At 42.0% G+C, this 15,565-nt stretch overlaps 1 long non-coding RNA gene across 2 annotated transcripts in view; it reads right to left on the minus strand.

The window, feature by feature from the left end:
* Nucleotides 1–258: 258 nt before the first annotated feature.
* The window catches only part of LOC114087195 (uncharacterized), an 82,484-nt gene continuing 67,177 nt past the window's right edge, over nucleotides 259–15,565 (minus strand). Inside the window, exons 4-6 of one of the 2 annotated variants that reach the window (XR_003581756.2) lie at nucleotides 2,927–3,112; nucleotides 781–1,007; nucleotides 259–544 (exon numbers count right to left, since the gene is read on the minus strand). This is a non-coding gene — a long non-coding RNA (uncharacterized lncRNA). The remainder of the gene's footprint in view (nucleotides 545–780; nucleotides 1,008–2,926; nucleotides 3,113–15,565) is intronic. The other variant, XR_011703957.1, reaches the window with a different exon arrangement.

A 15,565-nucleotide genomic window follows, 5' to 3' on the forward strand; every position in this document is an offset into this window, starting at 1 on the left:
CCTTTTCAGCAGGTTTCCTTTTTCAACAGATAATTCTCTGTTAGCTAATCACAGGCTTCTGGAATCTGAATCCAAGCTCCCTCTTCTATTCTCACCTCTATGCCAGGGAAATTTTCTTGGCAATTGAAACTAAAGCGATAGATTGGCAGTGGGGACTCTTCTTGGCTGGGGGTAAAATAACCAATGATTGCACATAATTGCAGAAAACAATTTTGAATTTTATTAATGAGGTGCTCTAAACAACATCTTTTAGCCCATTGTCCCACTTAACAGCTAATTCTCTGGAGTTCAGTGTGCTGTAATTTACACTTATCTTCTCCCATTGACAGCACCAGGCTCTTGTGTTCTGTAATTGACACAAGTTGGTCATTTTCAGGGGTGTTTCTCTAAGGGTATAAAATAAACAGACTTGCTGGAGAGCTGCATTGATTTGGCCTCACCCCGTGGACCAATTGGCGACTTTCGCTTGGAGCTTATTTTCTTTTCTGAGTAGAGGTGACATGGGCACAGAAAGTCCTCAGATTAGAGATACTGAGGTAGGGACCTGGGGTGGACAGGGAATATCTATCGTTAGAGAATGACTACTTCTCCTTTCATTTGCTTCCTGTTACTCAGACTCTAACATCTGTAGGTTTGTAGGGTACCCAGCAAAATTTCTGGGGGTAGGAATAGAGGTAAGACTGGAGACGGGGAGAATTTGCTGGACTGTCTATAGGATACCATTTCCTTCAAAGTCATCTCAAAATATAGTGTGCACAGGTCACTGTAGTGTGCTCCTACCTTGACAGTATGTTTACAACCAATTCTGTGGCTCTTTTCTTGTGTTTATTTAGTATCCTTGTGGCCATCTGTTCTTTGCTGGATTTATGAAGATGAAACCAGCTACTGTCCTTTGGGTATTTATTGGATGCTGATGTTGTTATTTATTTCCCCATCAGATTGTAAGTCCCTTGAGGTCAAGGGTCCTTATCTTCTCTGTTCATTCAGTTCTTGCTCCTTTATAGAACCTAGAACATAATGCACATAAGAAACATTAGCAAATGGATTAAACCAGTGGAGGAGCTTTCTGTTACTGTAACAAAATACCTAAGATAATCAACTTAAAAGGAGGAAAGTTTTGGAGGTTTTGGTCCATAGTCAGTTGGCATTATTATTTCTGGGCCGGTGACAAGGCAGTATGTCATGGCAGGAGCACATGGCAGAGGAAGCTGCTCCTCTCATTTTGTCTGGGAAGCAAAAAGAGAAAAGAAAGGGGATAATTCCTACTACCTGTTTTGAGGCACACCCTACCACCTTCCTTCCTTCCACTGGGCCCCACCTCTTAAAGGTTCCACCACCTGCCATTAGTGCCACAGGATGGTGACTAAGCCTTTAACACATGAGCCACTGGGAGACACTTATCCAAAATATAGCAAAGATAGAAGACATAGTCAGACATTTGTAGAACTGGCAAAGAAAAAGTAATGGGAGCTCTGGCAGGTTACAAAAACTGTTGTAGAACTTAGACAAGTCCCTTTCATCTGGGGTAAGCCCGAAAGCCTTTGTGGAGAAGTTGGCTTGGAGGATGGGTGAGATTCTGACAGGTGGAGAGCAATGGTTCAGCATTTCAGCAGTGAATTCAGAGAACACAGGGCTCATGGAAGAAATATTGCAAGGTGCCTCTGACTTTGACTGAAGAATTAGGTAAGTGTGAGGAAGTAATTGGAGATGAAAGAAGGAATGGTGTTGGAGGCAGATCATGAGTGTCTCGACCATCAGGGTAAGGACGGACTTGATTCATTGCCAGTGAGGGGTGATTAAAGATATTTGAATGTCAGGTGGTTACGATTATTCCCAAAGTGATGTTGAGCTAGTAGCTTTGTGGAATATGGACTCAACAGTGATTTTTGCAGTGATGGGAGCTCAGTGTTAGGTTTTTGATCCTGGGACTCAAAAAAGAATAGAAGGGGATGCAATTGTTCCATGTGACCTTTGGACAACTTTCAGGATATTATAGGGGCCATAGGAAGGAGGATAATCCTTAGGCAAGGCAGAAGAAAAGGATTCTCAGAGTAACATCTTGAAGGAAGTTCTAACTTTCTCTCTTGGGTGAATTTTCTTTTCTTTCTTTCTTTCTTTTTTTAATTTAATTTTATTTTATGGTACCAGGGATTGAACCTAGGTGTGCTTTACCACTGAGCTACATACCCAGCCACCCCCCACACCCTTTTTAATTTATTTTCTTTCTTGACAGAGTTCAGTATGATCTTAATTTGGTCCTGAGGGCTCAAAGTCTATATTTCTAATGGTCAGTTCAGAATGGAAGCTGGAGGAGAAAAGCATTTCTAGAGGAGGGAGTCACCAAAGGAAGAGAAGCTGGACTTGAAGAGCTAGGAGCCCTGGAACTTAAGTCCATCCCCGGCCTCTCTGTTATAGGCACAGGGATTGAGGATATCCCCCAGTGCATATTTCTGAAGAGATGTTCATGCCACAGGTTGCTGTGGTTTGAAGGTATCTCTCCAAGGCTCACAGGTTAGACATTTAATTCCCTAAATTCATTTGTTGATAGTATTTCGAGGAGGAGCCATTGGGAGGTAATTCACGTTAGATGAGATCGTGGGGGGAGCCTCTATGATGGCATTAGTGACTTTATAACAAAAGGAAGAGAGACAGACCCAAGTTAGCACACTTGTTCTGTCTCACCATGTGATGCCCTCCAGTGTGTTATGATGAGCTTTAAAAAGGCCATCATCAGATGCTGGTGCTATGCATTCAGTCATTCCAGCCTCCAGAACTATGAGCCAAATAAACTTCTCTTCTTTATAAATCACTCAGTCTCAGGTATTCAGTTATAGCAATGGAAAATGAAGACACAGATCTGTAATTTTTTTTTCTTCCCTGGAGAAAGCACCCAGACCGAGAAAATCCTTTCATAAGACACATTTACCTCTCTGCAGCTCCACCCACTGTTCTTCCCCACTAGGGATGTTCTGTTCTCTTTGGGATGCCACAGCCTTGTTAGTTTTTCCAGACCAGAAATATATCCCGAGGAAATATGGCAGCTTCCAAGCTCACAGCAATGATATGTTTGTATAGGCTTTGTGTTTTCTTATTGTGTTTCCCAGAGATGGGCCTGAAAGAGAAAAAAAATCTTGCCAACTGTTGCTAAATGCAGTATTCTCTTGTGAATAAAAAGGTCCAGTTTCAGCCCAACCAGGATCTGGTGTGGCTGGGTGTGGATGGGAGCAGTTACCACAGGATCCCCAGACAGCTGTAGGAGGCACTGTGTGGCCTGAGGCTCTCCAGTTAGGAATAGCAATAGAAAGTCTCTCCCTGCTTGACACAGGAAAGATTCAGAGTCCAAAGACTCGTAGGCATCCCCATCTCCACCACAGTTGTCCAGCTTTCTGCCTCCTGTTAGTCAGCTTTTGGAGGCCAGCTTTGAAAGCCCAAGGCAACTGAAAGTGGTAGTAATTGTGGGTGGGGGATCATCCCACCCACATTGGACCTTCGTGTCCAATGTCATCCCATTTTAGGTTTGTGATTGGGACTCTCCTTGGTACACCTGCACAGATGGCCTGTTCAGGGATTTTCTCCCTGCAAAAAGCCTTCAAAAGTGATGGTAATATTTTGTTTCTTAGGCTTGATTATGGATGCAGGTTGTTCTTTTATTCTTTATATTCCTTTGTATTTCTGAAAGAGTTCATGATTACTTTTTTTTATTAAGAAAAAAATTCAATCACCTCTCTTTTTTTCTTTTCCTTATCTTCTCTTGCTTTTCCCACAACAAGGAGAGAAATTTCTAGCAGGAGCTTTTGAGTTCTCCCTTAGGAGCATTTGTTTTTCCTTGTTAGTTTCTGAGAAAATGCTATCTGGTTTGTTGTTGGCACCACACCATATCAAACGCTGGTGTTTTCTACTTGGCATGCACCCACAGAAGTAGGGGAGGTGTGGGTGGGAGCTGTGGGGACTGGGATTCTTGAGAAAGCGTGTTCATCCAGTAGAGCATTCTGGAGCATGAAGAATAGGCCCCTTAGCCATCCTGGGGGTGGGACATTTCTCCTCCCAGGCCCTTCTAGACAGGGCAATCTGTCTGGGATGCTCCAGGTACAAGTATAAGATGGGACTGGCCTGTTTCCCTGCTTGGTAATGTTAGAGTTGAGTTCACCTTCTTAGAAGCATCTTCTCCATAATTCCCTCTGGGAGAGAGAATTGTGTAGTTCATCTTCATTTTTGCAGTTCTGGGGGTTGAACTCAGGGTCTCGTGCATTCTAGGTAAGTGCTCTGTCCCTAAGCAACATCCCAACCCAGGTTCATCCCATTTTAACATTTGGGAATTGGAGGCCTAGAGAGATTAATTGGCATACATATGGTAGGCCACAAGGTAAGACACAAGTGACAGAGGCTGGGATTTGATATTCTGTCTTCCTGACACCTGGCTACCACCCTAGCCTCATTCTCTCACTCGTGATGGGTGCAAACCCCTGAGGTTCTTTTTAATCCTCATATCTCTCTCAACAATTGTAGTTCCTCTCCCATTCTCTCCATCTTGAGAGATGGAGATCTTAAGGATGCCTGGCTTGAGTCCAGAGTGAAAAGTGACTGTGGGTTTTCTCTCCCTTCCTCTGCCTGGGCCTCAGCATTGCCCCAAATCCTACTGGGTGGCTGAGTTTATGTGTCTCTTTTAGTGCTGCTGAGGAGCAGCAGCCTAGTTGGCCGATTTCAGTTTTCCTGCTGGTGTGAATTCAGCCAGTGTCCCCTTGGATTTGGAACTAAAGTGTGTACACTTGGTGTGACTTTACGGGACAGTGCCCTGAGAGGTGTCCCTGCAGTGGGGTGAGTCTGCAGTGTGCTAACCCTTCCTACTTTACCCCACTGCTGTTCATCACAGGTCGCACTGTAGTGGAGTATCATCCACTTAATGAGCACTTAATACCCACAAATTGAAGAAAATTGTTTTGCAGCTGGCATTTTCCATGACTATAATTACGAAAGGATTCCAGTCATCGCTTATGGGTGACCTCCCTGGAGCTACCACTGAATAAGTTGACCCAGTTAGTTTAAAGCTCAAGTTAATAAACAGCCTTAACACATTTTAGGTTTATTGACCGATATCCTTTAAATCAGAGTGGTTTTCCAAAGCAGAGGGCGGGGGAATAAAACATAGCCAGAGAATCGTTAACCTCATTCATTTTTGGATCGGAACAATTTAGGTTAATGTCAGATTTTTAAGAATGAGCCTCTGCAGGGAAAGGAAATTAATCAGACCCTAAGGGAGCTAAGTCACCAAAATTAATCCCCAAAGATTCTCAGGCTGTTGGGGTTAGAAGAGGGGCCCCATGACCACTTCAGGCCATGGCTCACAATGTGCACCCTGGTGGGAGTGTCCTGTTTTCCTACTTGTTGGTTGGTTAAATAAACATTGTGGGCTCAGTGGTAGAGAGCTTGCCTAGCATGGGAGAGAGGCCCTGAGCTCAATCCCCAGCAAAATAAAAATAAATAAGTAAAAAAGAAACATTGTATACTACAACCCTGACAGGGGGCCTTCCATTTCTTATGCTTTTTCTGTCTTTTAGAGTAGATTGTTCTGTCTTTTCCTGAAAAGAGGGGTCAGCACACTTTTACCTTCCAAGGATCCCTTGTGGAGTTCAGGCATGGAAGCAACTGCCCAGGGCAGACCTAAAGCCGAGATGAAGGAATAGAGATGGAGGATTGGAGGCAAAGACGGGGCACAGGGGCTAGAAGACAGAGCCAGGTTCCCTTCTATTCTATATGTAAGATCCTCCCAGTCCATACAACCTTTTATCATCAGGAAGCATTTATGTAAAAGTGGATGTGCATGTGGCCCTGAGCAGAACCCTTTGATTAGCCCTCCCTTGCTCCTTATTTAGGATGATGAAAGATGTGAAGCCTTAACTTTTTAGGTTCCAATTGACTGCAGAATTTCCTGATTGAGGCTGGAGCCTGGGGCTACCTCAAGGTAATAATAGTATAGTTGTCATCTCTGGAAGGTACATTTTTCTAAAATTTCTGTATAATAGACTCCCACTATTATGTCCACGGCCCTTCCCATGACATTGTCTTCTTCTCAAAGGGATCGGAAACTGAAATTTTGTTGACAGGAAAATCTGTTTCATAGGAAGGAAGGACATAGATGGAACCTAACATTTAAGTTTGTAATTTGGTGGAAACCTGATGAAAGGAGGATTCTTTGAGACCTACCTTTCAGTGGCTGCAAGTCTCAGGTATACCTGGATTCATACCAGTTGGTGCACACTTCAGTGTCTCCAATTCCTAAGTCCTCTGTTCTCTTTTATGAGTGTCTGGAACATGAGTGCCCTAGATGTACTTACACTCAGAACACTCTTCTCTTCTCCTAACCTACCGCTCCACACTGGAGGCTGAACCCAGGGCTATGTGCATGCTAGGCAAGCACTCAACCATCGAGTCACATCCCTAGCCCCTGTGCATTTTTCTTGCTGGAAATTGGTACATCTTCTGCCTCCCTTGCTGACAGGCTTCCAAAAATTGGGTCTGTGTTAGAAGCCAGACTTTCTATTTAGGAGCACATTTTCATTTCATAGTCTCAGTGAACAGGGGATTGGCTTGCTGTTGTCCATGCATCACATGGCAGCTAATGTCCTGTATTAAGCAAAGAGAATACCCTATCAAGGGCCCACTGTTTAACCTTCTTTGAAGAGCAAAAAAGCTTAAAGAATATTAAGCACAAGTGGTCACAAGACCTTTTAGCATCCACACCAATGCTTATCTGTCATTTAATTCTAAGCCAAGTATAATATGTTTTTGCTGCCTGGTAGAATTCCAAAAACAAGTTATATTTGAACAGAGTTGAGTAGCAACTGAAAAGGAATTTTAAGAGAGAAGTCTTTTCTCTATCCATGAATGCATGTTCCTTCCATGGTTCTATTAAAATAGTACCATTTTACTGAATTAACAAAAGTTGTTCTCCTTCCTCTTGTCAAAGGTCATTCTGAATCTCTCTTACCTAGCCTCTGAAACTAAAGTGGAAAGGATATCTTTGATATTGGTGTCTATGGATTTACTGTAATATTTGGACATGAAAATGAACATTTTTATTTCCTCCAGTTTCTGGTTTGTTTTTTCCTTGTGTTTTTCTTTTGGGTCCAGGAATCCTAAAACATTGAAGATGGTCAGGCACTGTGGCACACGTCTGTAATCTCAGGAGGTTGAGATGATAGGATCACAAGTTTAAGATCAGCCTCAGCAACTTAGAGAGATCCTCTCTCAAAATAAAATATAAACTGGGATGGGGATGTAGCTCAGTGGTAAAGTGCCCTTGGGTTCAATCCCCAGTACTACAGAAAAAGAAAAAAAATATGAAGATGAGTCGGATGTCGTCCTGTCTTAGGAAGTACCATGGTCTATTGGGAATATGGTGAGGTAATGTAAATGTCTTGGCTGGCTGTTTTGTTTTGTTGTTCTATCTTCCTTTTATTCTTTTTTTTAAAAAATATTTTTTAGTTGTAGACAGACACAATACCTTTATTTTATTTACTTATTTTTATGTGATGCTGAGGATTGAACCCAGTGTCTCACATGTGCCAGGCAAGTGCAGTACCACTGAGCCACAACCCAAGCCCCCTTTTATTATTATTATTTTTTTTACTTTTATTTCTTTTCCTTTTATTCTTTTCTTATTTTTTGTTTTTTACAGATAGCTTTAATCCTATTTTTTTTAAGGATTTTCCAGATTCTCTCAGAGTTCATAATAGGCTTCTGTCCTTCATTCACTCTCACACTGAATTTAAAATCAACAATTTATTTTCCAAATGTCAGTCATATTCTTTCACATGATTTTTTAGGTTCAGGAACCTAAAACATATGTAGGCAAGCCAGATAAAGGTGTGTCTCGAGGAAGCACGTGGTTTATTGGAAATGCAGGGACATGGGGAGGTAATGCAAGTACATGAATGGCAATAGTAGAAGATGGAATGTGGTAGGTGGTAAAAAAGAAATGCTGAGCAACAAAATGAAGGTATTGGGGTTTAAAACAAGCATCATATCTAATGAATGGGCTGCTTGAGGAAGGCTTCAATGAAGGAGGTGACATTAAAGTTGAGCCATTGAGAACTGGCAGGATTATGTATTCTTTTCTGTTTAAATCTTAATCTTTAACCGTTTTCTTACATTTCCCTGCCTTTTCCCAGATAAAACTCTTCACCTGCTGTGGATACCCTTGTTTGTCTCTGGCTATGGTGGAAAGTGACCACTCATTTGATTTATTCTTTGTGTTGATGGCATCACTCAGTGAAGTGGCTGAATACTTCAAGGGCCTGGCTTCTTGGTGACCAGTCAAGTACCTCCTAGCCAGGGGCCCCAGTGTAAGAGGGTCCAAATAATCTCACTTCACTGGGATACTATGAGGCTATTTGGAAGAACTTGTGGGAAACACATTCGGTTCCTGAGATCAATGCTGCCTTTTTCCTGAAAATGTCATTTTGGGACTAGGGAGGCATTGGTGCTAGTCACATGGCAGGTGTCCCTCTGCAGGGCCAGGAAAAAAGTTCATTTGCTTATATCATATTGCCTGCCTTGGGACCAGGTTCCATCCCCTTTTGGATGCCCCAAGCCTAGCATAAAGCCTGGCACAAAGCAGTGAATTAGTGAATTAGTAAATGAATGAATGGATGAGTGAGTGAGTGAACTAACAGATGCAATGAATCCTCCAGGGGAAGAAAAACCTCCATAGACTTTCAGAAATGGAAACAGACTCTTTCTTCACAGATAAAGAGGAACTACTATTGTTCATTAGGTAATTTGAAAATATGTCTTATGGTTTCATTATTTAGAATGATATGATTTAGGCATGACCTATTCTTTCTTTCAAGGATTTGCATTAAAGGAGTCAGAACAAACAGACCCCAACATTTTAGTTGCATTACCCATTGTTTCTTTAAGAGAAAATGAAAAAGCCCTTCTCCTGAATTCCTTTTTTTTTTTTTTTTTTTTTGGTGGTGCTGGCTGACAGAGCCCAGTGCCTCACACTCGCCAGGTAGAGCTTTATCACTGAGCTACACTACTAACACCCGTCATTCCATTTTTATTGGAATGACTTGTTTAATGAAAAAAAGAGCAGAACTCCAAACCACCCAACATCATATTGATATCTTACAAAGAAAAACCACCATTTCTTTAAATGAAGCTCCTTGCAAGACCTTCTGTAACAAAAAGAGGAGCAGGAGAAAGATCTTGCAATTATGTTCACACATGAGGTAAACTGGGAAAGAGACTAACCATCCCTCCATCCCATGCTACCCCCTCCCATCTTCCAGCGGTCCCAAAGGACAAAAGGCAATTCAGATTGCAGAATATTATTTCTATTGCCGTAGCACCAAACTATTAAAAACAAAACTGTCCCTCAAGGCAAAACATTTCATTTATTTTCCTTTGAACGACTAACTTGTTTATTAAGATGAACTAAGTGGCTACATCTAGATGGTTCACAGGCAAGAAAAATTGATTTATGGTAGCCTTTTGGAATGCGTGCTTTATGCTCTCTGGAATTATCTTTGGATTTTAAATGAAGAAGAGCTGCTTTTCCTGGAAGTCTCAGTATGACTTAGCTCTGCCATGTGTCCTGTCCTCTGTGACCTTGATTGTTTTGCAGACTGGTTCTTGGGGGGCTGGATCAAGTTGTTGAAAGATTTAGCAGGTTTATCCATCTTTAAGGAAGACTGCGTTCCTGCCTCCACTCTGACTACAATTTTAAAATTGTTTAGTATAAAATCATTTAGTTTTTGCCTTGTTTCATATTTGAGACTACAGTATTAATGCATCTCTTCAGGGGGCTTGCAGTGTACAGGTAACAAATTGAGAGTCCCCCTCTGGTGTCTCCTGACCCAGCCCCATAGGCATCACACCCTGGGAAAAGAATTTGTCCCAGCAGGGAGATCTTATTGCTGTCTGCTCCTCTTGGGACAGAGAGGTGATGTCTAATTATTCTCTGATTGAGGCGCCATTTGCTCTTAACTGATAGAACTTGAAAGGAAAAAAAAAAAAGGTGTTAATGATTAAAACAACAACAATTAAAAACCTGCACCCAATTTAGCAGCAAAATGGAGAAAATCATGCATGGAGGAGAGATGAAAAAAAAAAAAAATCCCCTGTAGAATTTGGACAACAAATTCTTTTTGGGTGATATCTTTCATTTGAATGCATCACACATATTATATCTGGTATGTTATCTATTACCTACCAAGAATCCAGAATGCTTGCCTAGTGAAGATGATTAATTCTATTTTTCAGATGAGGAAACTGAAGCTCAGAGTGGCTTTGTGACTTTCCCAAGGATACGCACTTAATATTGACAATGGTCATAGCCACTGGCACCTACATAGGGGTCTTTCTATAGTTTAGCATGTGCATATCCTTGCAATAAGTAGAGGGCAGAGGCCCTGGCTGGGACTCCCAGAACTCTGAGTCTGCAGGTCCAGGAAGTCCTCTGGCTTTCTGTCTATTTGAGCACTGAAATCCAGCCACTGGGGGTAGATAGTACGAGTGATTTCTCAGTGGGGTATGTGTGGGTAACCTCAGGTGATGTGTTCCATGCCCTTGGTCTGGTTTGCTTAACACAAACAAGTGTAGTATTAGCAGCTGTCACCCTGAGGGCAAGAAGAGCTCAGGTGAAAACTAGAAAGGAACTCTGTCTTTCTTTTTCTTTCCTGTTTACCACCCTCCCCACCCCCAAAGACATAGGAGGAAAATAGAGAAGAGTAAGAGGGAAGAGTCTGGAAAATATTGGGTGTGGGGCCCAGTGGTTTTCACTCAGTGTGTCAGGAGATCTGAATATTAACTATCTGTGGAAAAACAGGAACTAGGTATTCCCTTCTGCCCCATTGCCAATCCAGGTGACCCAGGAGCTACCCACTGTGATCATGTGACAACGGACTGCTTAGGAAAGGGCAATTTTGCCATCTATTTCACATGCACATTCTAAGAATTTTGTTACTAAAATTTATTTAATAGTGCTGTGAATGGAAACCAGGGTTTCACACATGCAAGGTGAGTGCTATACCACTAACCTACACCTCCAGTCCTCTAGCTAAGCACTTTAATCAACAAGTGTGCATTGTACCTTGCCAGAGATGAGGATTTGTAATTCTAAACCTATGAGTTAATAAATAGGATGAACTTCTTTTAAAAAGGAGAAGGATGAACCATTAAAAAGTCATGGGCTCTTGCCATGCACATGCCTGTAATCCCAGTAACTGGGGAGACTGATGCAGGAGGATCACAAGTTTGAGGTCAGCCTCGGCAACTTAGCACAAAATAGAACATAAAACAGAGCTGGGTTGTGGATGTAAATGAGTGGTAAAGCACCCCAATCCCAGTACCTCCAAAAAGTTGCTGGCTCTTAACTCCTGCATTTTGTACATCTCGGCAAGCTTCTCCCAGCTGGACCTGTCAGCTCTGCTGTCCTGGTTGACATTGGCCCTTCTGATACTGCCCACATATGCCAGGAGGGAGCATCTTTCCCTGTCGCTGATGAGAAAGGTGTTCCCTCCTGAGAATCTCGAGCATCTTCCTCTGGCGAGGGTTTCCTCTCCATGTCTGTCTGAGAGCTGAATGCACCGGCAGTGCAGGAGGTGCTGGAGCCCTACTTCTGTGAGAAACCAGAGCACCAGGTGTGTCCTCCTGAGTTTTTACCCTGTTCATTGCTTCTCCTGCCAGCTCCCCTCTTTCTGTGACAGAGGAGAGATGAGCAGCTCTTTCCAGGCTGCTGGGACTGTACCATGTAGGTCTCAACAGGCTTTTGGGGTTAGTGGCAGATTCTTCCTTATTGAAAACTCTGACCATCTCTGAGCATCCTCAATTCCAGTGTGTTCTTTTCTTTGTGTTTGGGGGAGGCTTGAAGGGAGTGAGAGCCTGATGGGACAATGGCTGGGCCATTTTTTTTCCCCAGCAGAGATTGCTGGCATCTCTCAGCAGCATGTTGCTTATTGGCATTGAAAAACGGTGGACAGTTTGGGAGGTGTGTGAATGGAAGATAAGAGGGCCAAGCTAGCATCTTCCTCCTTGAGAATTATTTTTCTCCTCTGTCTTTAGACAAGTGTCATACTGGCCAGTTTCTGAAGTCTTCCACAGATGTTCTTGTTCAATTCTCACAGTAACCCTGTGGGTTTTTAAGGTGAGACCTGTTAGTCCTGACTCCATTCTTCACGGAGACTTAGGGAGGGTAAGTGACCCAAGGAGTGGATCCGTCTTTTGTCATCACGCCCTCTACTCCTTCCATTGCACCTCTCACTGTGGGTTTGGGAGGCCTCATCTTCCAGCTTGACACGTAATCCTATCTGGGGGCAAGGGGAGAGTGGTGTGGTAAGGAACAGGGTGTAGGATTTCAGAGCAATTGGTCATTTGTGATGACAGCCGGAGGCAAGATGGAGAGAGAGACAGGTACTGCATAGGAACTGGACATGGGACTGTGCATTATCCCAGTGAAGTGTGTGTCTGTGTGTCTTGGGTGAGGCTGAGTTGTGTTCTTTGAGTCAGGAAGTACTGTCTCTTTCAAAAAAAGGTTGAGTCCTTTTGCAGCTGGTTTTCTTTAACTACCAGCAACACCAGCATTGTTTCAGAAAGCCACAGAATTTCCAAACACAATGGAAATTCCAAGAGTGTGGGGTGTGGGTTTGGGAGCTGGGGTGGGTGTGGACAGGCATGGGGAGGGTGGACCACAGCCTGAACAGTTTTGTCCTTCCTTGGTAATGAATTTCACACGGCTCCCCTGTCCTCAGTTTGTCTGCAAGATGCTCAAGTTTAAGCCTGGGAAAATGGGGATCAGGAAGGAGCAGGCCCCAGGGATTACAGTGGCCATAAAAACCAAACATCAACCCAGGACCCCATTTGGTGTGACCTCTAATGACCGCCTTCCATCAGCTGGTGTCAGAGGAGGCACATGGTGTCGATTAAGTTCTAAAGTGACATTTGTATAAATAAGCTTGTTAATGGGAAATTAATTTTTTTTTCTAATCTTAAAAAATACTCAGTCTATATTCACATATTTTTGAAATACCAGCAAACAGAGAGGCTAATGTCACTAAGAAGACTTGTGAGATTAAACCAAAGAAAGAAAAGGAATAAAAAAGCAAAACTGACAACAGCATCTTTGGAAACAGTTTCTCACAGGCTGGAAACACTCAGCAATATTTATAATAAGCCTGTTGGCTCTTAGGTTGGAGGTGGCCTGACTTACCTCTGAAGATTGAAGGGAAATGAAAGAATTCTTCCTGTTTGGTTTCTGCTTTCTCTTGTCCTGCTTTATGCTCTGCATTTGTGTTCAGTTTTTCACTCGATGAGCTCAGGCAACCTTCTCAAACAGCTCCATATTTGTGAGATTTGGTTCTAGGTTTTGAAGTAAGTGCTTAAAAGATGATTTATTTTTATCCTTTGAAGTATGGGGAAGTCAGAACCCCTGGGTTCTCAGTGTGACTGCTTATGAACTGACTGGAATTTATCATATATTAGTATAATCAGATATGTAGATGAAGGGTTTTGGTGCATGGCTGCATGTGGTGAATGCCATGTGAGTACAGAGATGGTAAATAACAATCCTTCCAAATTGCAGAGAGCAAATTTCTGGGGTATGTTCTCAGTTTCTTTATCTGTATAGGAGGTTTACTGCAAACTTAGACCTATTTTACATGCCATCTTAGGGGAGAGAGAACCTCTCAACAAATGTTCTGGTATGCACAATGCTGGCCATCTACACACACTCCAGAGAGATCACAGAAGTCATGCTAGAAATAACACTCTGAAAGAACTAAAAGAAAATATAGGCTAATTGTTATTTGACCTCAAGATAGGGGAACTTCATGTAAACATGATGGCAAGGGAAGAAAAATTAATGAACAAGACTGAGAAACAGAATGACAAACTACATGTGCCAGAATATTCATAGCAGCATAACTGCAAAAGAGAGCAGATAAATTATAGGATTTTTTTATACAATTTTTTTTTTTGGAAAAAAGTTAAAATAGCCCAAAAGAATGAACTACTATGGCATACAATCATATGGCTAAATTTTAGTAATATAATATGAAGTGCAAAAGAGATTGTAACACAATAGCAATTTTTAACTCCATGCTTTAATATGAAAAAATTTAAACATTAAGATGAAAGAATTTTATAGTGAATACCTGTATAACCACCATCTAGATTGTACCATTAACATTTTCCTATATTAGTTTTATCGCATGTACACCCTTCCCTTCAATTAAGTAATTCTTAGTTTGGGTCAGTTTTGCTCCCTAGGAATATTTGGCAGTGTCTGGAGACCATTTTTGGTTTCCATAGCTAGGGGTGGGATTCTAGTGGCATACAGTGGATGGAGGCCATAGATTCTGCTCAGTGTTCTATATTTCACAAGACAGACCCCACCACAAAGAATAGCTGGCACAAATATCAATATGCTGAGGTTAAGAAATACTGCTTTAGTCTGTCTTTACTTTTTAACGCATTTCAAAGAAAGTTAGACATCAGTGTACTCCTCCCTAAGTACTTAAGTATGCATATCATTTATTAGATTTTAATGTTTATTTATAGTGGTTTTCTTTCTGTGTGGAATTTACACATTGAAAAGCAGAAATCTTAAGGCTGTGTTCACCGAGTTTGGCTCACGCATGCAACAGAGATTGGGTATCACCCAACCTCATTCAGGACACAGAACAATATGATTGCTTTAGAAAGTCCCTTCATGGGCCCTCCCCAGACTTGTCCCTGAGCCTCCTCTCCTTCAGAGCATTAATTTCCTCCCACCACACATTAGTTTTGTCTGTTCTAGAATTGCACAGAAGTTGAATTATAGGATACAGGCATTACACAGTATCCACTGGGGATTAGTTCTAGGACCCTCTGCAGATACCCAAATCCTTGGATGCTCAAATCACTTACATAAAACAGCATGGTATTAGCATATAACCTATGAACAGCCTCCTGTATACTTTAAATCATCTCTGGGTGACTGACTTATCATACTTAACACAATATAAATGTATAAATAAGTGTTATCCTATATTCTTAGGGAATGGTGACAACAAAAAGGCCTACATGTTCAGTACAGTTGCAATTTTTCTTTTACATGTTTTTAGCCATGGCTTGTAGAATCCATAGATTGGAACCCACAGATGCAGGAGCCAGCTGTATATAGTCTTTTGCATGAAACCACCCTTGTGTACATAGCACAGCAGTCCCCAAAATGTGTTCCATGGGTCTTTGTGGGGAGTCTCCAAAGTACTTTAAAGAGGTCCAGGAGGTAACAGCTATTATTCCTAATAGTAATGAGACTCTCTCTCTTCACACTGGTGCAAAGGCAATGGTGGGTAAAGTTGCTGCTGCTGAAATGGTGGCCCCAGTCTGTTCGTCATTGTATTCTTCACCAGCTCTCACCTGTAGAAAAAGCAGCTAGTATTCACTTAAGAAGGCTCCTCTTAAGAATGAAGCAGTACAAATGAATACTCTCAGTAAAATCTTGGACTTGGAGCGCATGTCCCTTAGATATTCTGTGTGACAAAATGGAAGGAACGCATAAAGTACTTCTGCTACAAACTTT

This window comes from Marmota flaviventris, chromosome 12 (genome assembly GCF_047511675.1).
Source record: "Marmota flaviventris isolate mMarFla1 chromosome 12, mMarFla1.hap1, whole genome shotgun sequence".
Classification (NCBI taxonomy): domain Eukaryota; kingdom Metazoa; phylum Chordata; class Mammalia; order Rodentia; family Sciuridae; genus Marmota; species Marmota flaviventris.